Genomic DNA, 13,754 nt, shown 5'->3' on the forward strand with positions numbered 1-13,754 from the left:
AAGCTCTAACTTGCTTAGTTTTTGCAAATATTTTCCTTTCTCCTTTGCTTTGAATAATTTTCCACCGCTTTTCCCTGATATGTGTTCATTTACCTCTACACATCTGCATTCCTCTAATAACACACTCACACAGGCATGCATATATTCGAACAGATTCCTTGTTATAATGAATTCGGTATCCTTTGTGGAGACACTTAGCAGGAATTAAATCCTACTTAATTGTTGTTGTTTACATTCATTGCTGTCTATGCAAATAAAATCCTTTGATATTATCCTAATCGAAAGTTGTGTGCAATCGATAAGTGCATTTGACTGAAATACATTTGAAAAGCTCCTCGACTCAATTATCTGACGCCATCGAAAGCTATTTGAATGCTTGATTAAGCTTAAGTCTGGCTGAAATCACTACTTCGTTAGCATTAAGAAAGGATATATGCATTATGAAGGCATGAACTTTATTCCCACCGATAATGAGTTGACACAAAAATACACTTCAGTGGGATTATGGCACTAAAAGTGAAAAATTTGGCAAGCAGTGTGACAAAAAAGTACCCGAAAATTGTAAATAAAACGCAAAATATTTAATTATTCATCAATATTTATTTTGTCGCCTTCAAAGTAATCCCCACCAGATGTAATACACTTATGCCACCGATTTTTCCAGTCACCGAAACACTTTGTATAAGCACTTTTTGGGATGGCCTTCAACTCCTTCAGCGAATTTTGTCTCTTCATTCGACTGAAGAAGATTCCACGAAGCGAAAAATTTAGTTTGGAGAACAAAAAAAATCGCGCGGAGCCCAATTTGATGAATCGATGGTCGATCGATGGTATTCATTGCATTTTTGGCTTTAAATGTCCACAATCATGGCTCAATGCGATGGTGCATTATCATCGTGCAAAATCCATGAATTGTTCTTCCACAATTCCGGCCGTTTTCGACGGATATTCACAAGCAAACGCCTCAATAAGGCCAAATCGATCTCTTTATTGCCGTATGCTCCTCCGGAACAAATTCATGATGCACCAAGCTACGACTGTCGAAAAAATAATGATCATTGCTTTGATTTTTGAGCGGCTTTGGCGTGGTTTTTTGGCTACTGTTCGTTTTTTTCCATCCATTCCGATGATTGTTGACTTGTTTGCATGTGAAACTCATCAACCCATGGCGGAATCGGAATTCACGCAATCGAGCATGTCCAAAGAGCCTTGTTTACGGTACTATTTTCGAAAAAAATTAAGCTTTATTGGGACGAGTCGAGCAAGAACACGTTTCGTACCCAAAATATCCACCAAAATCATACGAATGGATTCGCGAGATATGTCGAGCTCTCTTGTCATCTCTCAAACACATGCACCACTTCCATCACTTTTTTAATATTTTCATCAGTTGATGAGGTCGGAGGTCGTCCAGAACGAGGCATGTCTTTAACGATCTCTCAACCGTCTTTGAAGGCTTTGTGCCACTTGAAGGTTTGTGGTTTTGATAAAACTGAATCGTCGTAAGCCCTTTCCAACATTCGCAACGACTCCGCACACGAAATTTGGTTAGAAATCCATCTAGATGTAATATTTTCAGAAACCAACTTCATTCTGGAGTCGTCCAGTTAAGATAGTTTCGCGTAAAGAACATTTTGGCCTATTAAAATGCTTCCATTCTGCATTTACAAACTCATTTTCGTTGTAAACACTCCAAAAAGCAAAGCCAAAAACAATAGTAAGATCAGCGCATGCCATATAAGGTCAAGTTTAATACGTGCGGCAAACGATTTATCGCCACACATGTTTAGGTTAATTCAATTTTGGATTTCCATTCAAAACTAAACAAAAACATGCAACGTTCCGCTCCAATAAATATGAGTTTATTACTGGAAAAGCGAAAATGGGCAAGCGAAGCTTGTAACTAAGGCTACACACACATTCGCAGCTCGTCGAGACAAGGTCAAGGTAGCGGTGTACGACGCGTAATGGAAAATCGCGCCGCGTTTATTAAGTTAACACGTAACGAGTAATGAGCAATAATTCAAAAAATAAAAACCACTCATTAAATTTATTTGATAATCATGCAGCCATACGTGAAAATTCACGGAAAATTATAAATTGAAGGCGATTCATCAAATTTTAATAAATTAGTCTAGATCTCAAAGAGTTTTTCATTTTTTGCGCAAACTTGATTGTCGAACGTGTTGAATATGTAGAATTTGCGCTCTGTGCTTACCCGCGATCGCCGATCGGCTCAATTTTCTACATTTCCACATGCAGTCACACACACAAGTGTTTGTACAGATCACCAAAAAAGGTAAACAATAATTGTCAACGCCGTGTTCGCGACATCAAACAACATTTTACCTTTATAGCAACCATTTTCACTCAATACATACGAACATTATTGATATATGGCATATATACTCGTATTAATTATTCTTTATTCTGCCAGTTCAATTATTACAATTGCTTTGTTGCCACTTTTCCATATAAGTACAGTCCATGTTATGGGCAAAACCAGTGAATGCCCATAATTTAACATTCTCGTGTTTTCGCATGCCTCCTCTGTTTGTAGGCATGTCGAAGTACTATTGCTCTCCACTAAAAATAACAAAACACTTTAATTATAGAAAAATTCCCACCGTAGCGACCATAGGCGGATCATACTTAATTATGAGACGAAGTGCGGAAAAACGGATGCTCATGAATCAGTGCTTTGTACAACTGCATAGCTCTCGAGAATTAACAGCGTAATCTACAAAAACTGAGTATTGTCTAATATTCCTAGCAACCTATTGTGATTTTGTGCAAAGACTGAGCCCTATAGCTTTCTAAAAATCTCAAGCTATGAAGGACCAGTGCTGCCATCAACGATCTCTTTTTTTAAACCCTCAAATTATGAAAATTTCCTCTTCGCTGTCCTGTTTTGTCCATCGATTCATAAGCTTGGTGTGAACCCCAAGAGAGTATATTGTAATGACCAAGTTGAAAAAGACTCTTTCGTCAATTGGTTTCATTGCTTTCAGATAATTCGTTTAGTAAATATCGGTGTCCCTTAGGTCATATTTAATAAAACTCTCTGTTTACAAATACTGATTTGCACTTTAGTTAGGTTGTCTGAGTTGAACCGATATAACGGGTGATCCAAGTAGAGGTACTTTTTTCAGCGGTCACGTTATTTTTGTTCGGTAAGACCTTTGCCTGAATCACGTTTACACACCGTACAACTTTGTTACGAAAATTCGCATTCTGTAAGGAATATAAAAGCCGTAGTTAAGAGTGCACACGAAGACCATTCTCTACGGTCTCGATTTGGCCTCGTTCGTTGCAACTCGGACTGACGCTTGGAACGACTTAACGCATTTTACTTCGAGATCTTAAATTGAAAGCTTACAAAATATAGCTTGTGCACAAATTGATGCCGTTCGTTCTTCCCAAGCGACATCGCTTTGCTCTATGGGCTCTTGAAGAGTTCCAGAAAAAAACAACGGTTTGGTGTGGTTTGTGAGCCGGTGGAATCATCGGTCTATATTTCTTCAAAAATAATGCCCGCGAGAACGCTTCGTCAATGGCGACCGATCGTGAGATAATCTTCAAAAAATGAACGGCGAAGAATTATCTTTCGAATGATAATAAACATTCCCCATTAAATTTGAAGTATCTGTGTTTTTTCCTTAAAAAAAATAGAAAACCTCGAAATGCATCAACCTTTGATATGAGAAATTAAGTTTTAAGCGGATTTTAGCAACCAAATATCGGTTATTTATGGATGCTTACCATTAATATTGGTGTGCCTGAATAGGTCCATATAAAAGTAAAAACTCTCATACTTGGACAAATATTCTTAACAGAAGTAAGCAATTGCAATAAAGTTTGTAGATTTTTATTTAATTTCTGGACCTTAGTTTGAAGGTTTCCTGGATTTCTTTTCGAATTGTGGAATTGTGTTCGTTTATAAAAAAAAACTCAGCGTTTGGATATTAAAGCCTCAAAAGCCAGTTTTATGTTTTGACATACTTGTAATAGCATACTGTGTGCATATGTGAACATTTTCTATGAGACGACCTCGACATAGATAGCTCTACCAGCTGCGCCGTGTTCTGTTCATCTGTTCTTAAAAAAAAAAAAAACATTTTCTAAAGCAAACTCATAATTATTCCGCAAGTGTCTTTATTCAAACATATCTATTAATTCCTTATTAAGTGAGTTTGGTGCGAACACAAACAAGTTGTGACACAATTCGCCAAAGCAGCACGGATTTGGCTTGACAGTTGCGCTGGCTCTTGCTAAATGCTCTTGATTTCTCGCCGCCTGCTGCTGCCAGCTCTAAGCTTCAGAATGCACACGTCATCTGAAGAAACGTGCTCACATACTCACACACTGGCTTGGAATGCGGTGGACCATCTGTTGCTTCACTTTTATGTAATTCGAAACGCGTTATGTGGCAACACGAGAAGTGGCAGTTGCCTTCGCTAACGTCACAACAGCTATGTGTGTGTGTGTGTGTTCATATCTGCAATTAAAATGTTAAAACTGAAGTGCTCCGCTGAAGCAAAGTTATTGGTGTTGTTCTTACTTCTATTTACTTTAAAGTGTAAACACTTGCGCGGCTTTTGCTTCGGGCTGGATGAAACGTGCTAATGTCGCACATTTCACAAGAGCAAACTCCCTCCCGTACTCCTGCTGCTCCAGCACTGTTGCGGGGTGGGAGGAGACTAGGTGAGGCAGGCGATGTGTTGTTTACTTTAGCATGAAATGAGATATTTAAGCAGCTGCTCCGAGCACGCCCGATAAGCGCGAACGGTGTGAGGTGTGTATCAGAATTTGCCGAATACTTCTGAATTGCAATATTTACTCTGTCGACGGCGTCACCGATCACATGTGGCCATTAGGCGCTCACTTCGGCCAATTACTTGTTCATGTGCTCATAAAGAGCTTTGTTTTTTTCAGTTTCAATACTTGACTTTTAGTTATTATTTCGTGTTTTGGTTTTGTTCTTGTTTTTGCTTTTCAAACCTTTCACGTTTGCTTTTTTCGCCGCTCACCTGAACTGTTGACGAGTTGCCCGACTAGTTTTTTGTTTTTGTTTGTTCTCCTCGGCTCCTTCTAGTACCCCAACTCGCTCGAGCCGGTTCGTTACACCGCGTGAATTTTATTTGTTATTTTTGTTTTTATAAGCTCGGGTGTGAGGCGAGTGCGAGTTTATCAAAATTGTAATTGTTATTGACTTTATTTGTTACTTCCAGTGTATCATTATTGCCATTGGCGTGCTATTAAAATGATCACATGAAATGAGTCACTCGTTGGCGGCCTGACGTGCGATTTTATTTACGTTTGCGATTTCTTTCGTCTTGCTTTAATTACAGTATGGGCAATTGCATGGATTTGAATTCGCCACTCGTATTGTGTTCGCTTCAGAATTGCTTAGTCAATTTTTATGCATGCATGTGAGTGTGTGTATGTGTGTGTATGCATGAAAGCGGTAAATGAATGGGACTGGCGAGCATTAAATTACAGTTGACATCGCATCATTCATTTACAGTGGTGGGCGGACAAATGCGAACATCCAAGATTTATTGCGCTGAATTTCAGCAACAATTGTTTCATGTTTCAATCTGCATTAGACGGACACTGAAAATTTAGCGTCCGTTAATAAAAATCGCTTTCTAATGCCACTTGCTGCCGCTCCACTCATAGATGTCATAGTTATCTCAACCATCTCAATTGGTATTTGACAGGAAAAATAGAAAATGACAGTCAAATTTGGACTGGCGGATGGTTAGTGTGGATCGCAATTCGTTAAAGCTACAGACAAAATTCAAATTAGGAAAATATATGGCTTGCAGTTGGATTAAATCATAATTGTCTGAGGATGAGAGGTATAGTATTTCAAATCACGTAAACTATTGGCCTCCTTGTCTTATGGAATACATATCTATCAAACAAATTTGATACACTAATACGCCCAAACATTTATTTTACAGGTATGAAACGGTAACCTTATCAACTCTGATAACGCCTTCACTATTGCTACAAAATCCCTATATAATACAACATTTTTTAGAAAGTTAAAAGAGCAACTAAAGAACTTTTTTATATTTTCGGAGGAACTTAGAAAATGACTTAATTATTAGCATAAAAATTTGAAATTGTCAAACGTGTCATAAACTGAACTATTCTGAACTTCAATTTACACACAAACAAATTTAGAGACAAAACTAAAAAACTTTTGCTGTTCAGCTGTTCAGACGAAAAGACTGAAACCCTTATCGTCAATCAGGTTCGGAGACCGATTTTAACTCGGCATATTCAAAATTCTTTGATGATGATGCGATGTGTGGGAAGTGGCGCCGTCTTGTTGAAAGCAAATTCGCCGAGATCACGAGCTTCAAATTAAAGCATCAAACAGTCGGTTATCATGTCGCGATAATGGTCACCTTTAGCGGTCACGTCCTCATCGGCATCTTTTTTGAAGAAATATGGACCGATGACTCCACCGGCCCACAAACCACACCAAACCGTTGCTTTTTCAGGATCAAATGGCAGATCTTAAATCTCTTTAGGCTGCTCAATATTATCCAATAAGGAATGCTTGGTCTCAAGATGGGTGATGGTGTTGCGAATAGTAGGCTCAGTAGGCCGACTATGTTGATCATAAATTCAATGAAGCGCATGAAACACATTCTTTACAGACTGTGAATTTTCGTAGTAAAATAGAACGATTTGTAAACGTTTTTCAGGCGTTAGTCTTTCCTTCATGAAATGCCCAAAAATACTGAACAAAAGTATCTTGACAGCTTCACATGACTCACGCGTGATCTGTGAAAAAAGTACCTCTACTTGGATCACCCGTTATGAGGGTTAAATTCTTGCATATTTGAGGTTAAGAGGATAGTCGCTTTCTAATTGAGATACTCACTATTCTCATGGAAAATATAAACATAAACTTATTATTATAATAACGATTTTTTCAAGTGAAGACTGACACGTTCCCCGAGAATGTTGTCCGTAGTAGACACGTATAAATAAATATGAATAATAGGCTTTGAGGTGCGGCTTTATTTTCACTCACCGCTAAAATCGAAGTATGACACGGCAATTATAATGACACGAGCTTGAGTCAATATAATTGACAATTGACTAGCGTATGGAGTAAATTATTTCTACCTTCTCCCATAGAATAGAGTCAGCGTTAAATGAGGCATAGAATAGAATAGACAGAGAAGCTGCTGTTTAACTTACCTTTATTATTTGTTATTTTTGCCCATGGCAACTTGTTTCCTCAACACAGGTAAGAAATCCCGAAACACTCTGCAAATAAATCATTTTGCGCTCGGATTGTAAAATTGTAAATTAGATGAAAAACTTGGCGCCAAATTCTTTTGCATCTTCCTAATAAATATTTCAATTGCCGCGTTGCGTCGTCTACGAAGCGGCAACACCCATCGATTTGTTGTTGCACTACTTTTCACTCAGCCAGCCGCAATGAAAACTGACAGTTGCATTACAAATCATATCCAAAATGGAAAACAAAATAACGAAGTGTTCTGGAAAGTGTTTTCTTCTCCTTTGTGTCTTTCAAATTTGTAGCTTCGTTGTTTTTCTTATTGTTTTTGTAGATTTGTTGAGTGGTGCTGAGCTGAAATGCGCTCACTGCTTTTGATTGCTTAAACAGCAAACTTCCGCAATTGTAATCGTGCCAACACATAGCCCCCACATATGCACACACACATACAGCGTGCTATCAATTACACCTTCTCTGTTTACAGCATGGAGTGTGGCATTGTATGACTGAAAGAACATCCCTGCAGTGAAGTCAAGTGTCTGTAAACCATTTCACTAAACACATGCACTATTCGCAATGGTACAGTTTTGAGCTGCACCCCCATTAAAGTACTCCGAATAAAATATATTTTTCTAAGATGACTATTATTCTACCCTCACCAGGGTATATTAAGTTTGTCACGAAGTTTGTAGCACCCAGAAGGAAACGTTGGAGATCGGAACCGCCGTTATCAGATCGCTATAGCATGTAGCTGCCATACAAAGTGACGAAAGTAGTTGGAACGTATTCCGGTAACGTAGAACCGACTGTCATTGGATCGTTGTATTTGTGCATGGTATTATGGGTTCGGTGTAGCCGAAGTTAAAGTTTTTTCTTGTATTCTATATGGTACAATTCATGTCTTTTTCGGAGTAGTTACTTTTTCTGCTGGAAAACCACTATTTTTCCAACATGTACGATATTTCACAGCAGGGAACACACACACAACCCCACACCAATGCATGCTCACTGGCCATTTTACCATCTTTTCATAATTATGTCTTGCAGCGCTGCCTGTTTATGCTTCGAAAGCACTTTATTATGTAAACATAGCGAGATCAGCCCATTGTCGGCTGTTAGCGAGTGAAGGGCGCCGTCCAATTTGTCCTCGGACTTTCAATTTCGAGTGTGTTAAGTAGTTTTGTGCCAACACATAAATGCATCAGCATAACTGTAATGGTGCTGCCACCCACCCGTTCACCCCAAGCACCGCCTGCAGCCCCAGTTCAGTTGCAGTGTCTACCGTCGTAATTCAGACGTATACCTCCTTGGCTCGAGACAAATTCAAATGCACGGCGTGTACTGCAGTCGGACACAAAACATCGCCGGCAAATTAAGATATTTTCTGGTGTTTAAGTAAGAGCCGTTACGTTGGCATTCACGTTTGACACCCAACACCTCCTCCCTGTGGCGTACAATGATTTGGTCGTCAGTCAACGAGTTTGTAAGCGAGCGAGCGCTGGCTTCGCTTTACTGTTGCTGCAACGGCTCAAATTGCTGCCGTTCAAAATGGTAATTTTGTGGTGTTTAGTGTCGTTGACAACGAAATTACCGCGCGTAATGAGCTTCGGTGATGGCGGCGTTCGATGACCAACCCACATTTGGAAGTGATTATGGTGCAAAAGAGAAATTGAAGTTGTTGTGTTTCACAAATCATAAAGACTTAAATATCGCCAAGGTGAGGGGTTGACCCCGCCACTTTTGTATTAAACGATTTAAGCGGATTTGGTTAATAGTATGCGTAAATGCTCATAAAGCGATTGGCTGATCGGTGTCGGTTTCGGGTTGGTTCGTTTATAGACGACGAATCTTGTATATGAGCTTGAGACTCACTCACAGCAAGAAATTATTCCGCAGAAAGCACTTCAAACCTTAGGTGAAACAAAAACTTTTCATGGAGGTTTTAGAAATTGGTAACTACTATGATCATAAAATAGTTACACTTTGTTCATGACCTCGATAATCGAAGAAAACTGTCACCTTATTTTTGAATTTCACCACGATATTCGGCTGATTGATCGTCTGTTTTAGGGTCGTAAGCTTAGATCCAAGACTCATCGCCAGTTATAATACGTGTCTTGATATCCTGGTAGTTGGAAATCAATCAAGCTTTCATTTTTTTAGGCCCAAATGATCTTTCAAAATGGTTTTTACTGATCCTTCCGATATTCCAACGATGCCAGTAAGATATCTGACTATTAATTGTCGATTCCCAAGCACCAATTCCTTTATTTTCTTGACGTGTTGATCATCCGCGCTGTTAATTCTGGTTTCTCCAGACTGGATAAGGAAGCGAAGCAAATGGGTCTGGTAGTGAACGAGGGCAAGACGAAATATCTCCTGTCATCAAACAAACGATCGTCGCTCTCGCGACTTGGTTCCCACGTCTCTGTTGACAGTCATAACTTCGAAGTCGTAAATAATTTCGTCTATCTTGGAACCAGTATTGAACCGAAGAAGTAAAGTCATCTCTTGATGAACAAAGATCAAACTCTATAAGTCATTTATTCTTCCCGTTCTGGTATATAGTGCAGAGGCATGGACGATGACAAAATCTGATGAGGATTCGAGAGAAAGATTCAGCGGAAGATTTATGGTCCTTTGCGCATTGACAACGGCGAATAAAGCATTGAATCGAACGATGAGCTGGAAGAGATATACGACGGCTTTGACAAAGTTCACCGAATCAAGAGACAGCGGCTGCGCTGGCTAGGTCATGTCGTCCGAATGGATGAAAAGACTACAGCTTTGAATGTATTCGACACAATACCCGCCGGGGGAAGTGGGGGAAGTAGAGGAAGAGAAAGACCTCCGCTTCGATAGAAAGACCAGGTGGAGAAGAATATGGTTGCATTTGGTCTCTTGAATTGGCGCCAAACAGCGAAAAGCGCGTGTTTTAAACTCGGCTCTAACCGAGTAAGCGGTGTCTACGTAAATTAAGAAGAAGAAGTATTTTTCATATATGGTATATACAGTGGATGTATCCTTCTTTATAAATAAAGTAGATCTGTTTGTGTGAGATGGATTTAATTCTCGAACCGATCCCCTGGACAGAGTTAGTCCTTAACTTTAGCTTAACATGTCGTGAAGTGATCTCAAAGAGTTGGTAGACTACAGACGTCGGAATCACCGAAAAGCTCACATATGCGACACCCGAAGTTTCTCTGAAATTTGTGTTTGATCTTCTGCATTCCCAGGACTTGTACCTAAAACCTCCGAAGACGTAAGATATATTACAAAAACAACAAATTTAGTACGGTGCAAAGTATTTCTGGTATTTTTTATTGAAGATCGGGGCATTCGTCTCCAAATATAAGAAATCATTTGCAATAAAAATGCATTCACAATCGCGCGTTATTGGCGTTTTTGTGGCCAACGGCATTCCGTACATCACACGCACACATACACACACTCACACAACCTGTAATGCCGTAAAATGTTGAACGTGAAATCAATTAAATTGTACAGCAACCACTACACAATTACAACAACCATTATGGAGAGAGGAAAAATGGAAAATGACAATTACAAATGTCATTCAAACGAAATACAACAAAACTTAATACGCGCCGCTGTGTTGAATACTTAAATGACTGCATTCCAGGTGCTGTCATTCCAACGACGTTTTCATGCCGCACCGGCGCGTAGACGAACGACAAACGAACAGTGACACTATCGCGCATGCGTGCCAACGGCTGTGAGGCGCTTGGCAAAGTGACCACTGTGTAGAAGAGGGGGGCGGGCGCACGCTGCTTATACAACGGTCGGTCGATGACGAGTTTTTTCGAAAGCAAAAGTGATCGTAAAATGCCACAGCGGATTACAGCGCCACACAATGGGAGAAGAGCAGTGGTCGTGAAAGAAGAAAGAAGACAAGAGGAAGAAGAGCTCAGCAAGACTGGGCGGCACAAAATTAGATAAAATATGATTACAACTTTCATTATGCGGCAGGCGCGGGGCATAAGTCGGGGCTCACACACATATTCACACATACATATGTGTGTATGTAAATGCTTTATGGCATAAAGCAACGAAAAGCGGCACAGGTGTAATGACAGAAAGCTGGTTGTCTCTGCATGCATATGTGCATGTGTGTGTGTGAGTTGATAATAAAACGAAATTTTATGACGACTTCGGTCAATAGCTCTGTCAGTGATTGATAATGCTTTATAACGGTACATTTGTAATAAGCGAATAAGTGCCGTTGAGGCGATAGCACCAAGTGGAGAAAATATTTTTAAATGCTCGCACTAAAATGCTTGGAAGGTCTTGAAATTATCATAGCTTTGATTTTAAAAAGAAAAGAAAACTATTTTAGCTGCTTTTAATTACACAAGAGAAGTTACTTTCGCCACTAGCCATTAGCAGATGGAGTGAAACTTTTCGATGCGTTCCGCTTCGGGCTGCATTTTACTTCCGAAAGGTTTCAGATAAGTTCTACTTCCTCTAGTGCATACATACATATGTATCTCTTTGGTTGCCGCCTTGGGCACTTCTGCATTTTTAACAATTCCAATCGCTAACCACAAACGTCAGCCTCTATCTTCAGCTGGCTGGCTTAGCTATGCCGCCTCAACCAGAATTGCCGAATGGCACGCATAAGTAAGCAGCTGTTTCTTGCTGTCGCTGCAGCGCGGCCAGCACACCCACTTTTGCAGTTCGTCGCCCAAGGCTAGGCACATTCTTCGCATGCACCAAAATGCGCCAAGTTAATCGTGTGTTAACCTTCGATTAAACATTAAGCTCCCAGCCAGTTGCCGCAGCCATTTGGCTTTATTCTCGCCTATCACGTGGCACTGGCGGTATTCACGATGCAGACATCGCTTGCGGAGAGCACGAAGGTAGTTGTTTTTGTATTTTTATAGTAGGGGGAAACATCAGCTACACTTAACTTATTCCCAACTAATGTCTCTCTCCGACGGAACCATCGGATTAGGTATTTCTTCATGTGAGAGAAAAAGATATTTGAGTCTTTGAGGAGTGGGCTACTTAAGAGATCCCGTCGAAGTTAAGGACTACATACAGCACTGCGTAGTAGTGAACGAGGGCAAGACGAAATATCTCTTGTCATCAAACAAACATTCGTCGCAGTCGCGGCTTGGGTCCTACGTCACTGTTGACAGTCATAACTTCGAAGTCGCAGATAATTTCGTCTATCTTGGAACCAGTAATAACACCAACAAGAACGTCAGCATCGAAATCCAACGTAGAATAACTCGTGCCAACAGGTGCTACCTTGAACTGAGTAGCCAATTGAGAAGTAAAGTTCTCTCTCGACGAACAAAGACCAAACTCTACAAGTCGCTGAATCTGGTTCTGCTATATGGTGCAGAGGCGTGGGCGATGACAAAATCTGATGAGTCGACGTAACGAGTTTTCGAGAAAAGGGTTCTGGGGAAGATTTATAGTCTTTTGCCGCAGTCGATGGAATGATGGGCTGCACGAGTTATACGATGACATTGACAAGAGTCGAATTAAGAGTTAGTGGCTACGCTGGCTAGGTCACGTCGTCTGATGGGACGAAAACACTCCAGCTCTGAAAGTATTCGACGCAGTACTCGTCGGGGGAAGTAGAAGAAGAGGAAGATCAATCCGTTTGTTACGTAAGTTTCTCTCTAATAATTGGGCAACTGCTTTGTGGACTTTGGATCCGAAACAAAACTTTAACTTTCTTTAAAGTCTATTGTTTAAGTGAACACCCTTAGTGAAGTAAGCGCGCGTTGGCAGACGCAGACTGAGTCGAAGCGAGAATGCAGTTGCCCGTCCAGTTGAGCTTAATAACTTATACGTGCAACGTTGCTGCATGCCACATACTGCATCGCATTGTAATGATGTGTGAATTTGTTAGTTGTCTTATTCACTTTGCAGAACATCTTTTTTCAGCACGTCAGCAAGCGTTCGCACATTGCAGCGACTCCGTTTGCCCACATATGAACAAACACACATACATTACATACAAGCATATATCGGCATGTAACGCGTGTTGCTAACTTTTTTCTACTGCCGTCGATGGCATCACGCCCATCTGCATCGGCTCCAACGCTGTTTGCCTCGTTCGTTTTGTGCGATTTGATCATTTTGGCGTGGAAGCAAAGGCGCGCGTCTGCGCATTGCGCCATAACAATTTATTCACGTATTTTGACATGTTGGCGATGGCGCTCGAATGCATGCTTGCCCATATGAGCTTGTGTGCGTGTGGCTGTGTGCGTGTTTGCAAAAGTGTCAAGCGAACGCACACGCATTGCCTAGCCTAGTCCACTTTTCGGGATGATAGCCTTGATAAAACACATAAATTTGAAGCAAAAGTCAACAAAACGGGAAAAAAGCGCACAAGGAGTGACTAACTGCATATCAAGCAGACATCTTCTTTTCAACAACGATGGGTGTTTATATCACGAGCTTGTGAAGCCCAGCATACATTTTTCAAGGAGTTTCTTCTGGTTTA

The 13,754-nt window shown here is 40.5% G+C and overlaps 1 protein-coding gene and 1 long non-coding RNA gene across 7 annotated transcripts in view; one reads left to right on the forward strand and one right to left on the reverse strand.

Annotated features, from left to right (window-relative positions):
- LOC120777107 (LIM and SH3 domain protein Lasp) overlaps window positions 1–13,754 on the forward strand; it is a 60,889-nt gene that overhangs the window by 18,517 nt on the left and 28,618 nt on the right. The window lies entirely within an intron of this gene.
- LOC120777109 lies at window positions 4,139–5,190 on the reverse strand. The gene is made up of 2 exons (XR_005705477.1): window positions 4,562–5,190; window positions 4,139–4,498 (listed from the first exon to the last, which is right to left on the reverse strand). It is a non-coding gene; the product is annotated as an uncharacterized LOC120777109 (long non-coding RNA).

The sequence above is a fragment of the Bactrocera tryoni genome, chromosome 5 (assembly GCF_016617805.1).
Source record: "Bactrocera tryoni isolate S06 chromosome 5, CSIRO_BtryS06_freeze2, whole genome shotgun sequence".
In the NCBI taxonomy this organism is placed as follows: Eukaryota; Metazoa; Arthropoda; class Insecta; order Diptera; family Tephritidae; genus Bactrocera; species Bactrocera tryoni.